Here is a 23882-nt window from a genome sequence, read left to right on the forward strand (position 1 = left end):
CATATACCAGAGGTAAACAGCTGCTGTGTACAGAAAGGTATTACAAAAGTACTTTCTACAGAAAGCATGTAAAGCATAGTCAATACTTCTGTAAGTAGCCATAGGAATCTAGGACGCTTACTTGTCTAGGGGAGCCAGGACTAGTTGGATCAGAGTTCCAGGACTTTCTGAGTAGTAGGAACTATGATGTCATCTGCCTTTCAAACTTCCCTGTTGCCTCTGGGCTTAGGTGCAATTCTCACATTTCTGAGAAAGAAATGATTTTTTCAGGAACAGGAGGTAATTGCAAGTTATCCCCTGTTGTAATGCAAAATACACGAGAGAGTGGTTTGGTTTTGCATGGGCAAGCCCATGTTGTAAAAGACCTGTTCCTCATTTGATGATATGGAGTAATCTGGCTATCTGCACATTTTGATTTGCCTAATGGGGTAGAGTAGTGGACAGAGTGCTGAACATAAGGAATCTGGGTTCACATCCCAACTCAGACGTGGATATCCACTGGAAGGTAGCAAAGGCAAACCATTCCATGAACATGTCACATGTCTTTAAAAAACCCTAGTAGAGTCACCATAAGTCACAAGCGACTTAATGGGACATACAAACAACAATGCCAAGGGGCTGGCATTGGGGACTGTCACAATGAGAATCAGCACATCCAAATTTACCAATACACTACTGATCCAGACATTTATATAGATACGTTTTAATAACAAGATATGCTATCCTCCCCTTACACGTGTAGTTTAGGAGACAACAGTTTCCATACAACAATGGCATTTGCCTTGAGTCAATCTAATGTCAACTGCAATCATGCCGAAAACCGTATAAAATATGCCATTTTCAAGCATGCAGTAGTCCACTCCGTAAGGGACGTGGTGGTGCTGCGGGTTAAATCACAAAAGCCTCTGGGCTGCAAGGTCGAAAGTCCAGCAGTTCAAATCCATGCGACAGCGTGAGCTCCCGTCGCTTGTCCCAGATCCTGCGAATCTAGCAGTTCGAAAGCATGTAAATGCGAGTAGATAAATAGGTACCACCACGGTGGGAAGATAACGGTGTTCTGTGTCTAGTCACACTGGCCACATGACCATGGAAACTGTCTTCAGACAAACGCTGGCTCTATGGCTTGGAAATGGGGATGAGCACCGCCCCCTAGAGTCAGACACGACTGGACAACTGTCAAGAGGAACCTTTACCTTTAGTACAATGTAGGCTTGTGCATTCAAACTCAAAGCCAAGCCACATGATCAGAATGAGATGTGGTACAGTTGCTCTTCTTCAGATGTCACCAGTCCAGAAGACTACCTAAGTGAATGCTCCCAATGTAAAAACAGAAAAGCCAAATCACAGCAAGAGCACTAACAGAGCCATCCTCCATGAACACATGGAAATGGGGAAATCTTCATGCTTGAACACCTCCAAATAAGCGTCTCAAGATTTCAATTTGTTGTTAGGATCCTTTTTTTTTTGCAAAAAAAGGAACATAATATAATTTACAAGGTGAAAGTAACATATTACATACAGTGCCTTATGTGTGTGGGGAAGGGACCCAATAAAGAAGTAATGGAGAAGGATGGGGGGGGTCGGCACTGGCAAGTTAATGGAAGTTCTGCTTTTTTGCATCCTTGTATTAATTTTGACATTTTAAAAGCAGAAAACCCTCTCTTTTCAAACTTAAAAGGCTCTGCCTAAAGCGATGCCTATATATGTGTATCGCTTCTGTTGCTGTGTAAAGCTGAGGCACAGGAAACTATAAACCAGCCTCCAGCCACCTCGAGAACACAGAGGGCTTTTAAAAAAAGAAAAAGAAGAAAAGAGGTGGGGGGAATAGGCAACCCTAGGAAAATTTATATATAAAATTTTTCCCTTAGGAAACAGCAACATCTCTTTTCATTTAATTCTCCTGCCCCTTCTTCACAAATCAAGGGCAATCCACTTCTCAGAAAGGGGCACACCAGTCTCCTTAAGGAAGGCAAACTCTGTGTTTTCATTTCCATCTCAAAAACAGTGGGGATAAAGGTGTAGTTCTCTGTAGGGGGGAAACTCCGTTGTTTACCTAGCACAGAAACCTTGAGAATCCAAACAAGATTTCTTTACAGCAGCTATGAGCAATAAACTCAGCGCAGCCAGGCATTCAGTTATGGATTTATGACCTGTCTCTTTTCAGAAAGCAAGTTTTTGCTCTCCTGATGTTAATACAGCAGAAACCCCATTATCCAAACTTCAGGTACTTGAAAACACATTAAGGCCTGAATGTATTGCATGCCTTCCTGGAATGCCTTGTATCCTTTAATTAGGATTCCCATTTATTCAGATTTTGAATTATATGAATGTTTAGGACATTCTTCTACAGCATTCTATAGGCTTGTGTTATCACCAGTAATTCTATGGTGTAACCATGGAATCTAATACTTGGAATGGAATGAGGTATCAAGAGAATACTTCCTTATTCTAAAAAAAGAAGTTTCTAGTCCTCTACAGAGTGAATAATGTTGCCGCTATACATTTAGGAGTGAGAGCTCAAGCATTAAAAAAATCATAAAATCATGAAGTTGGAAGGGGCCGATAAGGCCATCAAGTCCAACCCCGATCAATCCAAAAATATAAACCAAAGGATATCTGCCAAGTGGTTATCTAAATTTCTCTTGAATGCCTCCAGTGCTGGAGCACTCTCCACCTTTCGAAGTAATTGGTTCCACTGTCGTATTGCTCTAACAGTGAGGAAGTTTTTCCTGATATTCAGCTGAAGTCTGACATACTTGAAAGGTAAGGTCAACTCTACTGGTCCTACTGATATCTGTTTTAGGACTCATATGGTACATATCTTCTGGCTAATGGAGTGCACCAAAAAAGTTCAGAAGATTAGTCTATGCTTTATTGACTACAGCAAAGCCTTCACTGTGTGGATCATGAGAAGCTATGGGTTGTTCTTAAAGAAATTGGTGTACCTGAGCTATTGGTTGTCCTGTTGCATAACCTGCATTGTGGACTAGAATGTACTGTTGGGAAAGAATACGGAGAGGCAGAATGATTTCCTATAGACAAAGGTCTCAAACAAAGGTTTGCATATTATCCCCTTATCTGTTCAGTCTTTGTGCAGAACATATCATATGGAAAGCCAGATTAGACTGGTGGAAAAGACATAAATAAGATACACAGCTGACACCATCTTACTGGCAGAAAGCAGCAATGATTTGAAATGACTTTTTGTGAAAATGAAAGAAGAGCCAAAGCAGGACTGCAAAAGACCAAAATCATGAAGAAATTGAAATACTGAAGATTTTGTATACCTTGGTTCAACCATCAATCCAAATGGAGAATGCAGCCAAAAAATCAGAAGAAGATGAAGACTCAGAAGGACAACAAGGAAGGAATTAGAAAGGATAATAAAATATAAGGATGTGTCTCTGGATACCAAGACCAAGATCATCAACTTTGTATTCCTAGCCACTATGAAGGAGTATGGAAGCTGGAGAGAAGGAAAAAGCTGACAGGCAAAAATTGATTTGTCTGAAAAATCAAGTTGGAGAAAAGCACTGTGGATACCTTGGACTGCCAGAAAGATGAACAAGTGGGTCCTAGAGCAAATCAGACCTAAACTGACAGTTCAGTTCATCCAGAGTTGTATTTCGAGTCACCATGTATGGGTGCGAAAACCGCCCAGTAAAGAAAGCTGGCAGGAAAAAAAAACTGGAATCATTTGAAATGTGGTGCTGGAGAAGGATTTTGCAAATACCTTGGACTGCCGGAAAGACAAACAAGTGGCTCCTAAAGCCAATCGAGTCTGAACTTTTTCTGGAGGCAAAAACCATGAAACTCAGGCGGTCCTACTTTGGGCACCACCATGAGAAAGCCAGATTCTCTGGAAAAGACAATAATGCTGGGAAAGATGGAAGGCAGCAGGAAAAGAGGAAGGCTGAGCAGGGCTGTTGAAAGACAGAACATTTTGGAGGTCGCTTATCCATGAAGTCGCTGTAAGTTGAAGGTGACTTGACAGCTCACAACAATATAGACAGGTACTGACTAAAACAATTCAATGAACTAAAGCTTTCCCTAAAAGGAAATGGTAAAGTTTTTGGAGCTTTTGAATTTAGAAAAAGAGATTAACTCTGTGTGTGAGAAAGTGCACATCCATACACACCCTAGAGTATTAAATAATCTAATTTTAAAAGGGCAGTTGAATCTGTTCACCTTTTAAAATAGCTGGCAGATGGCCTTTCACACTGAAAGCCTGAGGGTTTTCTTTTTGAATGGATTGCTGTGCTCTGTTTTAAATACTGTATAGAATTTGTTTAATTCTTTTTAAATATTTGTATACTGAGTGTTTTTAGCTTCAAATGTCTTTTAATTGTTGTAAGCCGCTTTGGGTCCTTTTAAGGAGAAAGGTGGGGCAAAAATATTTTAAATAAATAAATTGTATTGTGAGAGTAAACTTTTTCTCTCTGGATAACTTGTGATCAACAAAGAAACTAATTGGCAAACAATTTATAACTGATAAAAAGTGTCTCTCATTTTTCCTTTTTTGCAATGCAAGGTAGTGGTAGATTATCCTGTTTGCAAAGCTTGCACAGCTATGAAACAGGATGGCAGAAACAACGTGTGTGTAAGGGCAATCATGCAAGTGATTTCTCCTTGCCTTCAACTCATTGCTTCCAATCAGCTGTGCAATTGGGGAAGGGAATGCAACCAACAGTCCGAAATATACCTCCCACAACTTGACTGATTGCTCTTACATGATTGTGCAAGTCAACAAGATTCTGGCCATGACTATCTGCACTTTAAGATAAAAATTAAATTTTGGGTTTTGGAGAGCAGAAAACAGGCAGAGGTTCCTTGATCTTTGCTCCCTCCCCACTACATCAATGCCATAGTCCTTCATGGGCTGAAAGCATCTTGTTTTCTTTAGGGATTCTACCCTTCTTAAGCCTTAACACATGCACCACAAACCTGAGCACATGGCAACAACTGGATGGAGCTGTTGTTTATCCCATTTCCCACCCACCGCTTTCCTCTTTTGTTTCTCCTGTGCAACATTTCAGAAGATAAGTTCCCTAGAGCAAAGATCCATCCTTTGGATTCTTAGGTGTCATGCTCAATGGAAGCACAATAACAGGATCTTGATCCTTTTAACTGGAGATACCAGGGCTTAACGCTAGGATCTTCTGGATGCAAAATATTATGATCTTCCACTGAGCTACAAGCTTTCTTTCACAGGAAACACTAGGACTGTAAGTCAACAGTACTACTGGGCCTATTGAGAGAGAGTAAAACAGAACTTAATTAAAATGCAGAGCCTTCGTTTTCAGAGGAATAACTCTTGTCTGAAGGAGCCGCAGGGAAGGGAGTGTAAGAAATGACATTCAGTTCGCCAGCATGTTTTTTTAAAAAATTAAACCAAAAGAATAAGAGTAGTAACAATAGAAATAAGAATCATTTTAGGGACAGATGTCCGCAATTTGACCTTGCAGGGTCTGCTCAAAATCAATAAGTGTGGCATTTCACAGAAAGGCAGGGAAAAAAGGAAGACTGGGGCCAGCAGAGGGATAAACAAGCCCTAGCAACAGCAGGAAGTGCCCTTGTAATTCTGAGATAATGAAATGCTTCTAACAGGGCCTGACTGCTGAATATTACAAGAGCCATCATCTTGTGTGAGTTGCATGCGGCTTTATTTTGTGCTTCCCTGCATGAAGTGAATACTGTTCACAGTGGAGTTGTAGGAAACAGTCATTACTATTTATTTGGAGAGAGATGAGTGACTGTTCTAAATAGCATCCAACAGCAGTACTTGAAGGAGTGTTCTGTGTTTTTCTTTTTCTAGATTATCTCCCTCCCTTTCCAAATCCTTCCATCACCCCTTCCAGCCCTTTCCCCATGCCTTGGGGGTGGGCAATGCCCCATCACGCTGCCCAAACATGGGCAGTGCGATTCAAAGGGGAAATGAAACAAATTCACATATTGCTGTTAAAGCAGGACAGTGAAGCTCACGACATGGTGGTTCGCATTTCTAGAACAAAAAGCCCAGGTTTTTATTCTGTGGAAGCAGAAGATAACACATGAACATCAGATTATTTCTCAGATACATCCTAGATTCTTAAACGAGTATCCCTGAAAATATAACTCCCACCATATTCTCTCTGCAATACTATAAACTTTGCTCTGCTTTGGCTTTCTGAAATTAGCTCATATTCCATCTTGTGATTCTCTGAATTGCTTCCAGTAGCTTTTTTCAGGGCCTCTCTTCCCATTCCAAGAAGTTACTCGTATGATACAGAATGATGTATGTCCACTTATTTCTGGCTAAACAGAAAAGGAAGGAAAGCATTCCTGCAAACACTGTGATTCTCTGCAAGCTGGCAAAGCAAGATATCCAGAAGTATATTCTGGAAAGCACACTGGTCTCCGTTTTACGGACTATTCCACTCCTCTGCTCAGTTCCTATCCCCACTTGAATGTCAATTCACAAGTTGGTGTAAAGCTGAACATCTCATATTTTGTTTCATTGGTACCCTGTTTCATTTTCAGCAATCTGTTCTGCTCTCCACTTCACCCTAAGCACAACAGCATTGTGAAACAGGTAGGTCAAGATAAGAAAGTGTCTCTTTCACCCAGTAGGCTTAGTGAGATTTGAACTCACTTGAAGTCCTAATTCAATACTCTAATCACTCTACCACACTGGTTCATCATTTAAAGTTTCTGCCATTGTTTTATCCATCCTAAGAGTTCCTTTTTTGAAAATGAAAAATTTTAAAAAAGCCAAATAACATGAGAAGGAACTGTTTCAATATCACAAGAAATAATTGACAACAAAATACATTTGAAAAAATAATATACAGTATTTAAAAGTAACCTTCTAGGCTCTGGATGAAAGTAAGAGGTGCACCCTTCAAGGAATGGTGATGGGCCTGAGTTCACCCAATAGGTTTCATAGCTCAAGAAATTAAAACCTCAATGCCCGAAGTCCCTTGTTCAACATCTAACCAATATACCACATTGGCTTATAAATTGCAAGAAGAAAGGTTGATGTGGTTCTTAGACAACTTTTTATTCACTACAGTTGACACAAACAAATGGAGGCTTGTTCCAGAAGAGTTATTGTGGAATCATCATGGCATGTTTACTCACATCCAGTGACAACCTACCATTTTCCCCCAATGCAACTTCCCTTTCTCTTTTTCCCCCCGCATGGAGAGATTCCCTTACCATAAAATCTTTTGTCTTTTCCAGAGGTGTGCTGACTGAAACCAGCATTGTACAGCAGATACTTAGTGTAAGTGTTGCAGTGGACACCATTTTTATTATCTCAAAAAATTAAGCAACATTGTGTAGCAATATGGCTGCTTCTTGCTTATATTTAAAAACGTTGAAGCACCACAGAAATGAAGGGAGTATTACAGTATAAGACCAGAACTTTTAAGCAAAGCATTAGAATTAAAGTGTTAATGTTAAATCTGAGCCATTTGGGGGCCTAGTCCAGAAAAATGGCTCTTAACATTTAATATTCTAAAATCAACATTCGACAAGTTATATAATTTATTATTATTATTTGCTTGTTAAGTTTTTTACTTTGGGATATTTTCTCTCCAAAAGCACATGCCATTTAATACTCCCATTTCCAAAAGAAAAGGACCTATGTCTGCCTTACAAAACGAAGAGTAGACTGGTCAACCCCACCTTAGTCCTTTAAGTGCACTTAGACCACAATGCCCAGAAACTTCAGTTGTAGCTGCCATGAGCCTATTACATTATCAGGGCTTTGGGGAGATGTCATTTGACATCACTTAAGAGTCCGAAAGTTGAGAACAGTTGCTCTGTAAAGAACAAATGGACTATTCTTAGTTTTGCTTTCATAGCATAACAAAAACAAGAATGTGACAGTACCAACCAAGTTGGATGAGAAAGAATGTTAGCCTGCAGGAACCAAGACAATCCAGAATCGCACTGTATCAAAAAGATTATTACTTATTGCAGCAGCACAATTACTCTAGCATGGCCTTTTGCATCTCATGAAGTTAACTATAATATGCAAAAGCTCATGCTAATATTTTAACATCAGTTTTTAAGGTGCCAGGTCATTTTAGAGAGCTTAATATTTTTGCTATAAATCTTTCCTTTAAGTGGGTTGGGTAATGGCTCCAGTCACTGCTCTGTTTTTCAAATTAAACCAGAAGCACAGTTATTTATTAGCTCTAGCAACCGTCTATCATGAATTACTTGTGACTTTGCTTACTATGAGGATTGTAGTTTTTTTTGTCCCCCCCCCCAAAAAAAAGCTGTACTTTGGACATCGGACATTTCAAAACAGTCACATGCATATAACAATATCTCCACTTTAACCGGGGGGGGGGGGGGAACTGTGCATCTCTTTTCTCCCATAACTGAAAAAGGTATTGGAAGGAGGGGTGATTTGGAAGAGAAATATAAGTGGGAAAGAAAGGATTTATGCATCTCTCCACACACTGCTGACTTACTTACTCATGCCAGCAGTCAGCACAAGCCATTGTTCTGTTCAAATTCTTAGCCTCCTCACACCCAGAGTTTATAAAATAGAGTATAGGTTGCTTTTTTATAAAAAAATAGAGTATAGGTTGCTGTCCTCTGAAGATGCCGGCCACAGAGACTGGCGAAACGTCAGGAAGAACAACCTTCAGAACACGGCCAAAGAGCCTGAAAAACCCAGAACAACAACAAAAAATAATAGTAGTGGAGAGACTGTTATATTCATTTGCACTTTCATATCTAGTCTGACTGCCTCACATTTTATATGTTTATGAGGTCAGAATGAGTGTAGTGTTAGAGAGACCATGAAGGGAATGGCATTTTTAAAATTGAAACAGAAGAGAATGGCATTTCCCCTGCTGTTCTACTCTCGGTTCTAATCTTTGCTACAGATACTGTCTTTCTATTAAACGGATGTTTAAATATTTAACAATGTGAAATATTCACAGAAGACAAAATTGTTATAACAATTTGTTAAACGTCTTGGGACTATCTGCAGGGATGACAAAATGTTCTGTTTCCACACCTGCCATCGTACATCCAGGATTTATAATAATGCTAATAACATCTGTTATTTGATTCACAAAGCTTTTTACCGGCAGGATCTCCAAGTGCAGATAACTAGTAGTCACCTAAATAGCAAAGGTATGCGGCTTTCTGGAAGCTGGTTCAAACCATTTAGAGCACTGGTTCTTAACCTTGGGTTATTCAGGAGTTTTGGACTGCAACTCCCAGAAGCCTTCACCACCAACTGTGCTGGCTGGGGTTTCTGGGAGTTGCAGTTCAAAAACATCAGAGTAACAAAGGTTAAGAACCACTGATTTAGAGGACCAAAGGCTGAGGACCAGTGGCTTAGAGCAGTTGTTCCCAACCTTGGATACCCAGATGTTCTTGGAGTACAACACCCTGAAATCCTAGCCAGCACAGCTAGTGGGGAAGGCTTCTAGAGCTTTTAGTCCAAGAACATCTGGAGACCCAAGGTTAGGAACCACCAGCCTAGAGACGTGTCCTGGCAGTAAAGTATTCTCAGGTTCTAGGCTGAATCTGAGAATATATCATCCTCCCATCTATCTGTGGTAATTTTATTCATTGACTGACTTCATTAGGCTGCGCAACAGCTGAAGTGCCAATAACCCATCCTGAAGAAGGGGAATTCCTCAACTGTTCAGTCACCCTACAATTATGATTTTTGGGATGCTCGATGAATACTAAATGTTATCCACTCCATTCTCCTCCTCATCAGAGAGAATGAGCATGTTCACTGGGTTGTGTCCAACTGGTTGGACGTGTTCAAGGATGACTTTGTGCTGATGGGGTCATTTCAAATTTAGGTCATCACGTAACTGCTCTGCTGTAATACTTTACATTGATAGCTTAACACTGCTTTGCTACTGTTTCTACTACTGTGGGGGCCTCACTTAGACAAGGGGTGCCTTGCGAGTGTCCACTAGCAATGTACTAATGACCAAAATTCTATTGGTGTAAATGTACACCATGGAAGCCTGGTGATGTCATCATTTGACATAGGTGAAATTTCTTATCTCCCTCGCCTCTTTCAAGTTCCAAGGCTCCTCAGGGTCTGGGGAAGGCTTTGGGAGCCACAGAATGGAAGCAAAGCAAAAAACAGCCACCAGATCACCAACGGCAGTACCAATCCTGGTGGTAGTGATCTAGCAGTGACATTTAACTATTAAAGACTCCCTCCCCACCACACCCCCAGTCCCAAGCTCCCAAACACTTCCCCTAGGCAAAAAGGACCCCTAGGGAGACTCAGAATCTGAAAGCAGCCTGGGGAGACTGGAAGGTTTCAATTAATTTAAATTAAATGTTGTCAGGGCCGAATGATGACATCATCAGGGTTTTGCTGCTGTAAATTTATACATGAAGATTTTTGTTCAAGAAAGTATTCCATTCCATTTTGCATCTTGCTAGCTCCTTTGTGCTGTGCAAAAAATACATGGACATTCTAGCCAATCTTGAAATTGCAACTTGTACAAAAATATAACAGACAATACAAAACAGTATTTGCAACGCCACTTAAGATTGATAAAATGGTGATATAAAACTTGAAAAATCTCTGTCAAAATGCCCTTTAAAAACAACTTTTGAAAGCAATTAAAAATAATGCACCAAAAAGTAACAATTTATCATTCTGCTTTTGGAATGTACAGTAATTAGTTATTGTACATAGCTAATTTTAGCCCCTATAGTTGGCACTCACTAGGACTCTGGTAGAATGATAGCATGATTTCAATAAGAATCCAAGGCAGACTTTTCAGCATCACAGTAATCGAAGTTTATGCACCAACCCCCCATGCTGAAGAGAATGAAACTGACCAATTCTAAGAAGACATACAACACTTTCTAGAACTGACACCAAAGAAAGATGTTCTTCTCATTATAGGGGACTGTAATGCTAAAGTAGGGAGTCAAGGTAAAAGGAACAACAGGGAAGTTTGGCCTTGGAGTTCAAAACAAAGCAGGGCAAAGGCTAATACAGTTTTGTCAAGAGAACAAGCTGATCGTTACAAACACTCTTTTCCAACAACACAAGAGGTGACTCTACACATGAACATCACCAGATGAGCAATACCGAAATCAGATTGATTATGTTCTCTGCAGCCAAAGACGGAGAAGCTCTATACCTGGAGCTGATTGTGGCTCTGATCATCAGCTTCTCATAGCAAAACTCAAGCTTAAACTGAAAAAAGTAAGAAAAACCACTGGGCTACTCAGGTATAATCTAAACCAAATCCCTTATGAATACACAGTGGAAGAACAGATTTAAGGAAATAGATTTGGTGGACAGAGTGCCTGAAGAACTATGGATGGAGGCTTGTAACACTGTACAGGAGGCAGCAACAAAAACCATCCAAAAGAAAAGGAAATGCAAGGAAGCAAAGTGGCTGTCCAATGAGAACTTACAAATAGAAAAGAAGAGAAGGGAAACAAATGCAAAGGAGATAGGGAACATTACAGAAAACTGAATGCAAACTTCCAAAGAACAGCAAAGAGGCACAAGAGGGCCTTCTTAAATGAACAGTGCAAAGAAATAGAGGAAAATAATAGAAAGAGATCTGTTCAAGAAAATTGGAGATATTAAAGGAACATTTTGTGCAAAGATAGACATCATAAAGGACAAAAATGGTAGGCAGAAACAGAAGACATCAAGAAGAGGTGGCAAGAACATACAGAGGAATTATACCAGAAAGATCTGGATGTCCCAGACAAAAAAAAGAGGACAAAAGCTGTTTGCACAACTATAAATACTCAACTATCAAACAAACAGCAACAGAGCATGGACAGAGTTCCTATTCCAGTCTTCTGAAGATGCCAGCCACAGAGACTGGCAAAAGGTCAGAAGGAACAACCTTCAGAACATGGCCACAGAGCCTGAAAAACCCACAACGACAATCACTGAATTGTTTGTATCTGATATTCTTTGTAAGACATAATTTAACATATCTCTTTTACATCCTACTTTTACTGTAGACCTTAGAGTAGACCTTTGGTCTAGATGGGCAGGGTAAAAATCCAATAAAATAAATATAAATATAAATAAATACTGCATGTTTTTTTTTTGTACTGAGACTAAGCACTAGTTCAGATCACGATTCTTTTTCATTTTTCAGTTTGTGTGCAGTATGATTCTATGCATGTTAATTTATAGCTAAGCTCCACAATGGGCAGGAGATATAACCCCAAGTAAGTATGCACAGGATTAAAGTCTTATGAATTTTACTCAAGAGAAACATTGTCATTGCTAAGATTCTCAAGAGAATAATATGATGTATAAATCCAAGTAAACAAACCCTGTTGAGTGTGTCATGACAAGAGGTGATCATTACTTTTCCAAAGGGTAGATGTGTCTTCTGAAGACACCCTGTATAAAAGGATGTAGGAACCCTCATAGCCTGTTGGTAAATTGCATTCCACTTAAATACATAGTGAGACACACTAAAAGTTAGAAAAGAACATGGAAGATGCTTCACATTCTTCACAAGAGGTCGGCTAAATGTAATTGGACGTCAGTCAAAATGGCAAAAAGCTGTTACTTGTTTCTATTATTTTAGAGTGGAGCAGAAGGAGGATCATGGCCCAATGTTGGTGGCAGACAACATTGGCAATTATAGGCCCATCGCCAATGTTTCTTTTCTCAGCAAGGTAGTTGAGAGGGTGGTGGCCGACCAGCTTCAAGCTCTCTTGGATGAAACCGATGCCCTGGATCTGTTTCAGTCGGGCTTCAGGCCGCGGCACGGCACGGAAACGGCATCGGTTGCCCTGCTGGATGACCTACTGAGGGAGGCCAACAGAGGCAAAATGCCCTTGCTTGTCGTCCTTGATATCTCAGCTGCTTTTGATACCATCAACCACTGTATCCTCCTGGGGAGGCTCTCCGAGTTGGGGATTGGTGGCCTTGCTCTCGCTTGGCTCTGGCCCTTCTTGGAGGGCCGTCCCCAGAGAGTTCAGCTTGAGGAGAATGTTTTGGCCCCATAGTCCCTCAGTTGTGGGGTCCTGTAGGGTTCGATCATCTCCCCAATGCTGTTTAACATCTATATGAGGCCGTTGGGGGGGTCATCCGGGGATGTGGAGCTTCGTGTCACCAATATGCTGATGGCGCCCAGCTCTATATCTCCTTTTTTCCATCTGCAGTGGATGCCATTCCGTTTTTTGGGCACTGCCTGGAGGCCGTTCTGCAATGGATGCAGCCGACTGGACTGAGGTTGAACTCGGACAAGTCAGAGGTTCTGTGGGTGGGTGGCTCCCTCTCTTTTTGGGGGGTGACTCTCACCACAAAGAATTTGGTTCACAGTCTGGGGGTCCATCTTGACCTGGCGCTTACCATGGAGACCCAAGTAGCATCCGTGGTTCAGTCTGCCCACTTACATCTTCGGCGGATCGCCCAGCTGCATCCCCATCTAGACACAGGGGCACTCACCATACTCGTCCATGCACTCGTAGTCTCAAGAATAGACTACTGTAATGCCCTCTATGTGGGGCTTCCTTTGAGACTGATGCGGAAGCTTCAGATGGTCCAGAACATGGAGGCCAGGCTATTAACGGGGTGAAAAGATTTCACCATATTTCGCCCCCCTCGGCCGCCGTACACTGGCTAGCTATCTGCTTCCACACTGATTTCAAGGTGCTAACCATTACATATAAAGCCCTTAATGGTTTAGGACTTCTATACCTGGCAGAGCACCTTCTTCTGCCCAGTTCTACCCGTATCACCCCTTCCAGTCAGGCTGGGTGGCTCAGGGACCTAACTCCAAGAGAGGCCCAGTGGGGAAAAACTAGAAATCTGGCCTTCTCGGCAGTGCCCCCTTGCCTTTGGAACAACTTGCCTGTAGAGATCCACCTGGCTCCCTTGCTGAGGGCCTTCAAGACTAACCTGAAGACATGGCTATACAGGCAGGCCTTACTACAGCCATTACCTAGCATATCCCCCCTTTTCTTTTCTTTTTCTCTCCTTCTTCTTTTTCTTCTTCTTTTCCTTTCCCATCTTGCACTAATCTGGATTTTATCTTAGTTTATTTTTATATTATATGTAAAGCACCCAAGTAGACACATTCTAGACGAGCGGTATATAAATCTAATAAATATATAAATAAATTCACCACCACCACATACCTGCCTACATCAGAGATGATAATGATAATAATTTTGTACCGTCAGGTTAATTCTGACTTAGAGCCCCACTTTCCAGGTTTTTCTAGATAGAGAACACAAAGAAGTAGCTTGGCATTACAGTATCTTATTCTGGGGATGCCATGGGACTGTGCAGCTTGCCCAAGGCTACACAGGCTGGCTCTTCTAACAAGAGGCATAATTAACTTGCAACCTCTACCTAAACCACTGAGCTATCCAGCCAGCATACATCACAGATACCAGACCCCCAGTCTCTTATTCAAGACCCACATCTGATCTTACATGCATCATACTGAAATATTTCAACATAAGCACATTTTATGTGGATTTGTGTCATGTCGGATTTATGATATGTCATGACTACAATAACATCAGAATATAGGTCTAAGGGATGTGGTGGCGCTGCAGAAGCCTCTGTGCTGCAAGGTCAGAAGACCAGCTATTGTAAGATTGAACCCACGCGACAGAACGAGCTCCCGTCGCTTGTCCCAGCTCCTGCCAACCTAGCAGTTTGAAAGCATGTAAAAATGTGAGTAGATAAATAGGTACCACCTCCATGGGAAGGTAACGGCGTTTTGTATCTAGTCATGCTGGCCACATGACCACGGAAACTGTCTTTGGACAAACGCTGGCTGCATGGCTTGGAAACAGGGATGAGCACCGTGCCCTAGAGTCGGACACGACTATACCAAATGTCAAGGGGAACCTTTATCTTTACCTAAAAGCCCACAAATTTTTATTTTTAATTTGGTCCATGATTGCATATTCTTCCTTGGCTTCTAGCTGTGGTAGACCTTTTCTTCCCCAGAGTCACCAATGAAAGAACTTAAAAGCTGCCCGTGATACAGGTAGAACTAATGTGAAATGATGCCTGGTAACTGCAACGTATAATTTCAGTCTCAAGGCGCCAATTTCCCAGTCAGTTTGTAGTGACACTGGAGCGTTACTGTAACAGGATTTCTGCACAATTACCATCACACATTAGTAAGCTATTCATTTCAGAAACAGAGATGAAGGAGTGCAATAAAATCTTTATTTCCCTAATAAAGAAGGGGCTCTCCCCACCTCTCAAATCTTTAAAAGTGAGGCTCAGAAAATTAAGAATATTTTGAGTTGGAGAGGGCAGAAAACGATGCAGTCTGAGGAACATTGATCACAAAAGAAACGGAATGCCACATTACGTATCATATTACAAATAGAAGCAGATATTAATCCTGTAAGAAACAGTGATACCTGTGAAGGTAATTTGATGCCCTGAATAAGGAAAGAGGTTTCATAGCACCAGACAGATTTTAGATTAGCTGTGATCTCATAAACCAGTCATTAGTATCCTATATTCTTAATGGAAATTTATGTAATATGAAAACTGGTATTTTCTCTCTGTGTGTGTGTGTGTGTGTGTGTGCGCGTACGTGCGCACATGTATGTACATATATATGTATGTGCACATGTATTGTGCGTATATATGTATATATATATGTACCTAACTCACTAAACACCCCAATGAGTTAGGTATCTGGCTGTGAAACCACAAGTTGGGAGTTTGATTCCTCACAGTTCCTCCTGGGAAAAGAGCCAGTCTGTGTGGCCTTGGGCAAGCTGCACAGTCCCAGGTTGTCTCCAGAAGAAGGAAATTGTAAATCCTGAAAAGGGTCATCATAAGTCAAAATTCACTGGATGATACCTCATCATCATCAACTTTGCTACTAGTTGGACGGGATTAAAATGCAAATAAACAAATTATCATAATCATCATGATTATGATTATACAGAAACACCTGGCACAGTCAACTTTATAAAAACGTTGACTGGTATTATATAACAGATACAAATTTTAACCTTAAACCTAAGTATCTGTTCAATATCAGCACAGTATGTATGCTGTTCCTAATATTGGTGTTTTTTGTAGCTCTAGTAGTGTGATTTCTGGGATCTGCAACTGCTTAAAAGTACTGTGTGAAATTTCTTGATATTGTTCCCAACGACCCAATGACTATGGGGACCACTGAGGTTTGCTTCTTCCAGAGGCGATATGTTTCAATAGCCAGGTCTCTGTACTTTGTTAGTTTTTCCAATTCTTTATTTTCAACCCTGGCATCTCCTGGAATTACAATATCAATGATCCAGACCTTTCTTCATTCTGTTACTGCTATGTCTGGTGACTTATGTTCAAGGTGTCTATCCATTTGGATCTGGAAATGACTTCCTCGTTTTCTGACACCTTTTCTATCTGATGTTCCCATGGGTTTTTGGAGGCTGGCAAGTTATATTTTTTTGCATAATGACCAGTGCCACATCATCATCATCTTTGTTGTTATTATGGTACCCATTTACATTGTTAGGAAGCTCTCTTCTCTTCTGCCTTATTTCTACCCCACCTGTTCTCCTAGTACTGGGACCCAAGGCATCTCCCAACATGATTAAAAACTGATATAGCTAAACACATCCATCCAGCATCCTCCTGAATTTTGGTATGCATGGAACTAAAACTGCAGAAGTAGATGCAGCTGTTTGGTGAGGTGCCAAACATGTACCTACTCATACGACTAATCACATGTCTGACATTTTGCGAAATAACAACATCCACCTTTTTATAGCTTCAGTTCCACACACAGTAAAAGCCAAAACTATACTGGGCAATAAAGTTATAAATACTGAAACACAATTAAACATTTTATTATATTAAAACAACAAAATTAAATTGCACTGCCTAAGAGTGATGAGGTCAACGGCAGGGGAAAATTGCCTTTAATTAAAAAGTTCCTGCTTCAATCTTGGGATTCCCTAGATTCACCCACAACTTAACCTGCAATCAGTCTCATTGTAGCTGAGTTAGGAGAACACAGAGATTGAAGAAATAACTCTTTAAACACCGGCAGTTTGCTACTGTCAGTAATATCATCTAGCAGGGGAAAATTATTGATAATGATACAGTTCTTACTTAGAACTCAAGGCATGCCCAACTCATCCACAATGAGACTAGTTATGGATAAGATGGGTGACACACACACAAACCCGGATCGAAGCAGGAAGTTTTTAATTACCAGGAATCTCTCCTTTTGTTGACAATCATGATTCAGTGAACAGGACTATAATCACAAATATAGAATTTTAATCTGATCATGTTGTATTCTTGCCTTGCTATCGTACTTTTGAAATACAGTAACAGATTAATGTATCAAATAAATATCTCCTAATCTGAATGTACAAAAGTCTCTCCCTTCAGAAACAGGTACAAACACTCATATTAAAAGCCACTGTTTGTATTAAAGAATTTTTATTTTCAAGACAGATAAAACTCTGCAAAAGAAATAACCTTTCATCTGCTAGTTAGAGAATGAAAAGGATTTAGGACAGAAAGAAAGATGCAAAATGTCTAAGTCCATTTTGCATACATACTCTCTCACATCATGGCAAACACACACACACACACACACACACACACACACACACACACACACACACACACACACACACACACACACACACACACACACACACACACACACACACACAGAGTCTCTGAAATGCAGCAGCTTAGTGTTAAAATATGTCACCTTTAGCTTTTGCAATGCCTGGCATAACTACAGGACTAAAAACCGGCTAAATTAGAATAACGCTTTAAGATTAACTTTACTTTAATTACTTATATCTACCTATCAAAGCACGCCTCTTCCTTGTAGTAAAATGGCTTATCAGGGATGGGGACTTAAGCTGTAGGACTCACTATCAAGTTGGACGTAAGCTACACCGGTGACTCAACTTATCACAACTGACTACACCAGGACTTGAGATTTGCCAAAATCCTTGAATTTCAACATATTGCATCTTGACACTGTATATAGAATAGCTGATATTTACTGAAGGATAGTTCAGGATTTTAGAAACAAAGAAACTTCACTTCCATACTTCATTAACTTCTTTTTTAATGTCTCCTGTCCTAGATCTTTTCCCTGCTGAAGGGCTGGACAATGTAATTTAACTGAAGGACAAAGCAATGTGATGTGAAAGAGGCAAGATAAAGTCAGTTCCCTGAAGGAAGTATGGATAGTTAAGGTACCCTTGGAGGAGCAGAGCAGAATAAGACAGGCAAGACAATTAGTAAAAAGGGTTTCAAATTTGAGAAAATGTAGTGCAAAGAAGCAGCGGTGGGTGTGTCTTGAGTGTTGTTGTTGTTGTTTAGTCATTTAGTTGTGTCTGATTCTTTGTGACCCCATGGAGCAAAGCACGCCAGGCCCTCCTGTCTTCCACTGCCTCCTGGAGTTGGGTCAAATTCATGTTGGTCGCTTCGATGACACTGTCCAACCATCGCATCCTTGTCGTCCCAACTGGGAGCATAATCATCCAAGGACGAGCCAGAGCGTAAGAAAAAAACACATAAATGATAATATAGAATAGGTTTTCAAGTGGTTTCCCTATATAGATGATTGTGTCCCTATACCTTCAATGGGAGAGTTTCAAATGAAGCCTTTCTTTGGCCATATTAGTAGCGCAGGTGCTGTTGCGGTTCTCAGGCTTCCTCGCCTACCAACTAAATACAGTGGTGCCTCACACAACGAGTGCCTCACACAACGATGAATTCACACAACGATGCCTTTTTCTGTTAAATCTGCTGCCTCACACAGCGATGCTTCCTATGGGGGATTTTCACACAACGATCTCCCTTTTCGCTCCTGTAAAAGTGTCTTACATTGGAAACCATTAGACAGACCATCCAATGGTTTCCAATGGAGAAAATTCAAAAAATCATCATAAATTAACGAAGTTTCAGAACAACACCAAAATCAGTTTGCATAGGTTTCAGGAGGTGGACTAACCATTGCAATAATTTAAAACAGCTTCCAAACATTGTAAGACACTTTTACAGGAGCGAAAAAGGACTTCGCGAAGGCATTGAAATGTATTGAGTCGGCTTCAATACATTCCAATATAGGAAACATTGTTTCACTCAACGATGTTTCTTATGGGGATTTTCACTGAACGATGGCAATCCGTTCCAATTGGAACGGATTAACCTGTTTTCAATGCATTCCTATGGGAAATGGTGTTTCACAGAACGATGTTTCACACAACGTTGATTTTTTTGGAACCAATTAACATCATTGTGTGAGGCACCACTGTAAATGCATGTCCCAGACTGGCCCCTTTGGTGGAAGCTGATGTGGTCTAAATAAAGTTGGTGGAGGGGAGGGCGGAGGAGCGACATGCCATTTATTGCAGTTTTCACGTCCAAATGGCATAAAGAGAGAAGGACAAGCTACAGGTAGCAGTGCAAGGGAGAAAGGGCAGGCCATCCAAAGGATCAAAAGCAGACACTTTGTGTTTCTATTTGACTACATTGAGTTTGGAGGGGGAGGAAGGGAGGGGGAGGGGGCAAAGCAGATTAAGAAGGAAAGGGTGTGTATGAATCCAGACAAGAGACCTACCTCCCCAACAGGATCTCTGCGTCAGTGTGGATCTCCAGCCCAGCTTTTGGAGCCTCTTTTATTTTTACAAGAGAGACTCTTAACACTTTGCTGCAGATCCCCCCTACACCTCTGTTTCCACTTTGCCTTCCAGCGGCTCCCCACCTTCTCTTCCTCTCTTTTGCATGCAACAAACAAATGTACCCCACAAAAAATAAAGAGGAGGAAAAAAATAAAACTACAACAACATGCCTTTCTTTGCTTTCTTAAGTGCTCAGTTTGCTGATATCCTGAAGTGGCTTTTTAATTTAGCACTTCATGATACCAGAAATTCAAACCAGAAGGAGCTTTGGCAGTTTTAACAGCTGCAAGGCTCAATTTTAGTCCATCTCCAGCAACCGCACATGAACTAAATGAACTAAACTAGTATCCTGTTGGACACACCAACCCACACCAAAAAAGTAGAAACCCCTAACAGGGGATCAAAAAGGTGTGGGGTATGCTGGGAGCAAATTGAAGTAAATTAGTCCACTTGTCATGTGGGTACCATAAAAAAGAACGAACCAATCTGCTCCAGCAATGCACCACACAAGAGGAAAAATGCTTATCTGGACATGGTCCACACAGTGATTCCATCTGAGCCCTTTCATAGCTGAGACGTCAACGCACAAATACTAGCCTTAGTGAAAAAGCACCTGCCCCACAAACCATCATTTTTGGGGAACCTCTGGTCCTCCACTCGCATCGTCACTCGCTAGTGCTAATGGGAGTTGGAGTCTACAAATATTGGGAAATCAAAGAAGTTCACGTCACAGGCAGCTCTGCTTAGCATAACCATTACATGCAAATGAGCTTCCATTCTTTTTGGTCATTCGGCTTTCACTTTGCACAATTATTGACAAATAAATAGGTTGTTTGATTTTCATTAATACTGCCTTAATTTATGTACATACCTGGAGGGAAAATTCCATTCCGATCTAATGCTCGTAACAACTCAGATATTTTTTTAAGCTGCAACAACATTAAATAGGAGTTTAATGCCATCACCGATTACTCCTGGGGATTTAATATTTCTTAATAAATTAAACAAGCATTTTCAGCTCATCAGCATTCGGACCTTATAAGTCGAAAAGTGCAAAATGTAGGAGTTGGGTTTCCTTTTTAGGTGATAAGAGCGCTCTTTCTTTCCTTCTTTTTGCATGGAAGTCTCAAGGTTGCCTCTCCTTCAGACACACAGAGACACGTATCTAACCGCAAAATATCCTATTCTCTCCTGTCCTTTAAGATGCTACTCAAAGAGAAGCCACCTGCTTCTCTGAAGTCTCAAACACCAGGAAAGGAGCTACTGCAATATGATTTTATTTTTATTTTATTTTTTGCTTCATCTTCCCCCAACACCTATGAAGATGACATTCCAAAATGAGACAGATTGATGGTGATACACAAAGCAGGCTGCACCACCACAGCGGAAGAGCCCCTTTTGTCCCTAAGGAATGTGATGATTAATTGGACTTTGGAGTGACGACAAGGATTTTCTCTTAAGTCGAAAAGAAATCATATGCAACCAGAGCATTCGCCTTCTGCAGTATGTTTTTAAATGTCTGGTGTTTATTCCTTTTAACAATTTGCAGGAGAAAGACCCAATCTTCTGGAAACCTGAGAACGATCAGTTATTTAAAGTTAAGAATAGGTAAGTATTATAGGTACACATTTTAAGTTTCCAGACAAAAGACCTTTTTATTCAGACAAATGCTTTGGTATCTATAGGCTTGACTGTTGTGGGAGGAGTTTCATTGGTTGGGTAGTGGTGTTTGCTGTTGGTGGATAAAAAATTCTTAACTTGCTTTTTAATGTTCTAATAGTATTTCTGCTGCTGGATAGTTCAGTGGTTTGGGTATCTCGCTGTGGAGCCAGAGGTTCGATTTCTCACTGTGTCTCCTGTGAGTAGAGCCAGGCTATGTGGCCTTGGGCAAGCTTCACAGTCCCAGGGCACCCCCAGAAGAAGAGAATGGTAAACCACTTCTATTGTATACAGTGGGGTCTTGACTTGAGAACTTAATCCGTATTGGAAGGCAGTTCTCAAGTCAAAAAGTTCTCAGGTCAAATCTGCATTTCCCATAGGAATGCATTGAGAACCATTTGATCCGTATCTGCTCTTTTCCGTCCATAGAAACTAATAGGAAGCTGCTATTCTGCCTTCGACCACTAGAGGGGGATATTTTGTTCCTTTTTTTCTTAGGTCAAGAAAGGTTCAGGGAAGGCAGGGAAAATACAGTCCAGGCAGTACAGTGGACCCTTGACTTACATAATTAATCCGTATTGGAACGGTTGCTGCAGGTCAAAAAGTCTGTAGGTCAAGTCTCCATTGACCTACAGTGCATTGAAAACCGATTAATCCCGTAACAGGCCATTTTTGTTCCATTTTGGTTTTTTTCTGGTCTGTAAGTCAAATCTCAGTCTGCAAGTCAAATCTAAATTTTGCGGCCAGAGAAGTCTGTAACTCAAAAAGTCTGTAAGTCAAGCCGTCTGTAAGTCAAGGGTCCACTGTACTGGGAAGACTCTGGAAATGGTTGCCGTAAGTCAGAATTGACTTGAGGGCACATGGCTATTATTATTAATGTTTTCACTGTATTTATTTTTGTATGATATTACCACTGAAACACTGTCTTGAAGGCAGAAAGATATAGTGTGCATTGGCCTAGTGAAATAAAGAATCTATATGTGAACATGGGTCATTTCTCTGTTTCCACTATAATTCCAGATTAATCACATTTTGACATCTGAACTTGCTCTGCCTACAAAGGACCTGCGGGATATGCATCTTAAGATTAGTTTTCTTTCAACAGATGAACTGACTAAATCTAATCTAGTAAAAGAAAATCAATTTTGTGAAGGGGTCGTGGGGTCTCCCCTGGTGCCCCTCGTGGGCTGTTGGCCCCCACCCCAGATGCTTAGGCCAGAACCACAGGGGCAGCTGGTTCCAGTTCAAGGATGGGTTGGAGACTTGACTGACAAGTCCTGGGAAGGGGAAGGAACTGTCAGTAAGGAGAGCCACCTGAAGGACAGCAGAGAGCAGGAGGCTTCTCTACAGCTGGGGCTATAAGAGGCAATCTAGAGGAGGAAGATGGGGTGGAGAAGAAGGATGGAGGAGGCCTGGAGGGATGCCTGGGGGGAGGTTGAGGAGGCCTACAAAGGAGGAGGAGATATTGGAGCTTGAGGATCAATCACTGAGACTACATTTACCAGGAAGATTCATGGACCAGGGTCCCTGGTGGCCTGACAAGCCATACTCAGCCCTGGCACCATGACCACCACCTCTAGCCAACACCAGGCCAAGCAGGCAACACACACTGACACAGAGAAAATGCTGGAGGTGAAAAAGGAAGGAAAAATGTCAGTGTTACCAACATCAAGAGCAGCAGCAGCAACCACCTCTCTCGCCTCAACCCTGCTAAGCCCTGAAACTTGTCCTCACTGCAAGCTTACAAGCTTTCACTTCTCAAGACTCAGACCGTTCTTCCCTTGTTGAAGCCTTCATTAAAGACATTAGAGAGTCTCCCGCTCCAATGAAACTATCTTGAGGCCTGGAAAGAGCAGAGACTCTACAGCGGTGAGTGCTGATAACTCTGCTCCCCCTTGGGATGAGTAGCATGTGGAGCAAACTGGTTTCCCCTTCCCTGGTTCCAATAAACATCACTGAACAAAAGTCAGATTGTGTGAAGTAGATGGATACAGGAATGGAGGATGGGGCACCCGATGACTCCATCAGGAGCAGCGGCATCAGTGCTCACGAAAGTACAGTCTGCTATATCATTTTTAGACACTAGGTGGCAGCTTTAAAAACCCAACGGGAAAACTGCAAGTAGGCCTTAGATATTGATTTCTCCATGTCATACTTTTTTCTGCAGGATAAATTCTTCAAACAGTTGAGAGAGAAATGAAAAGGATCTTTCTTGAATTGGAAAGAGAGAGAGAAGAGGGTGTAGCTGAGATGCATGAGAAAAGAGTGGAAAAAGAAGGATGAGAGGGAATGATGAGGAAGTGGAAAGGAGAATCAAATCAGAGATAATTAGATATAGCATGAGGGCTGGGGCGGAGACTCTGGATACTTCTACTACTCTAGAATAATAGAGGAGAATTGTGTCCATCTACATGTTTGTATGCACTGTAGGTCTAAGACGGTGAAACCTTGACACCGGTAACTTGGCAATGATATGAAAAAAAAAACCAGTGGCCTGGGTTACCAAATGGATGGGACAGAAATTAAACAAGTAGACCCTTTGAGTTCAAAAAAGCAAATTATTTTTAATTGCTTGTATTTTTAATTACTTGATA

At 41.1% G+C, this 23882-nt stretch overlaps 1 protein-coding gene and 1 long non-coding RNA gene across 3 annotated transcripts in view; one reads left to right on the plus strand and one right to left on the minus strand.

The window, feature by feature from the left end:
* Window positions 1-21215, plus strand: part of LOC144583119 (uncharacterized) — a 31204-nt gene extending 9989 nt beyond the window's left edge. Inside the window, exon 2 of the long non-coding RNA XR_013536725.1 lies at window positions 21179-21215. This is a non-coding gene — a long non-coding RNA (uncharacterized LOC144583119). The remainder of the gene's footprint in view (window positions 1-21178) is intronic.
* Window positions 1-23882, minus strand: part of TBXAS1 (thromboxane A synthase 1) — a 311542-nt gene that overhangs the window by 39447 nt on the left and 248213 nt on the right. The gene's annotated exons all lie outside the window — the stretch shown is intronic.

Source organism: Pogona vitticeps, chromosome 5 (assembly GCF_051106095.1).
Source record: "Pogona vitticeps strain Pit_001003342236 chromosome 5, PviZW2.1, whole genome shotgun sequence".
Classification (NCBI taxonomy): Eukaryota; Metazoa; Chordata; class Lepidosauria; order Squamata; family Agamidae; genus Pogona; species Pogona vitticeps.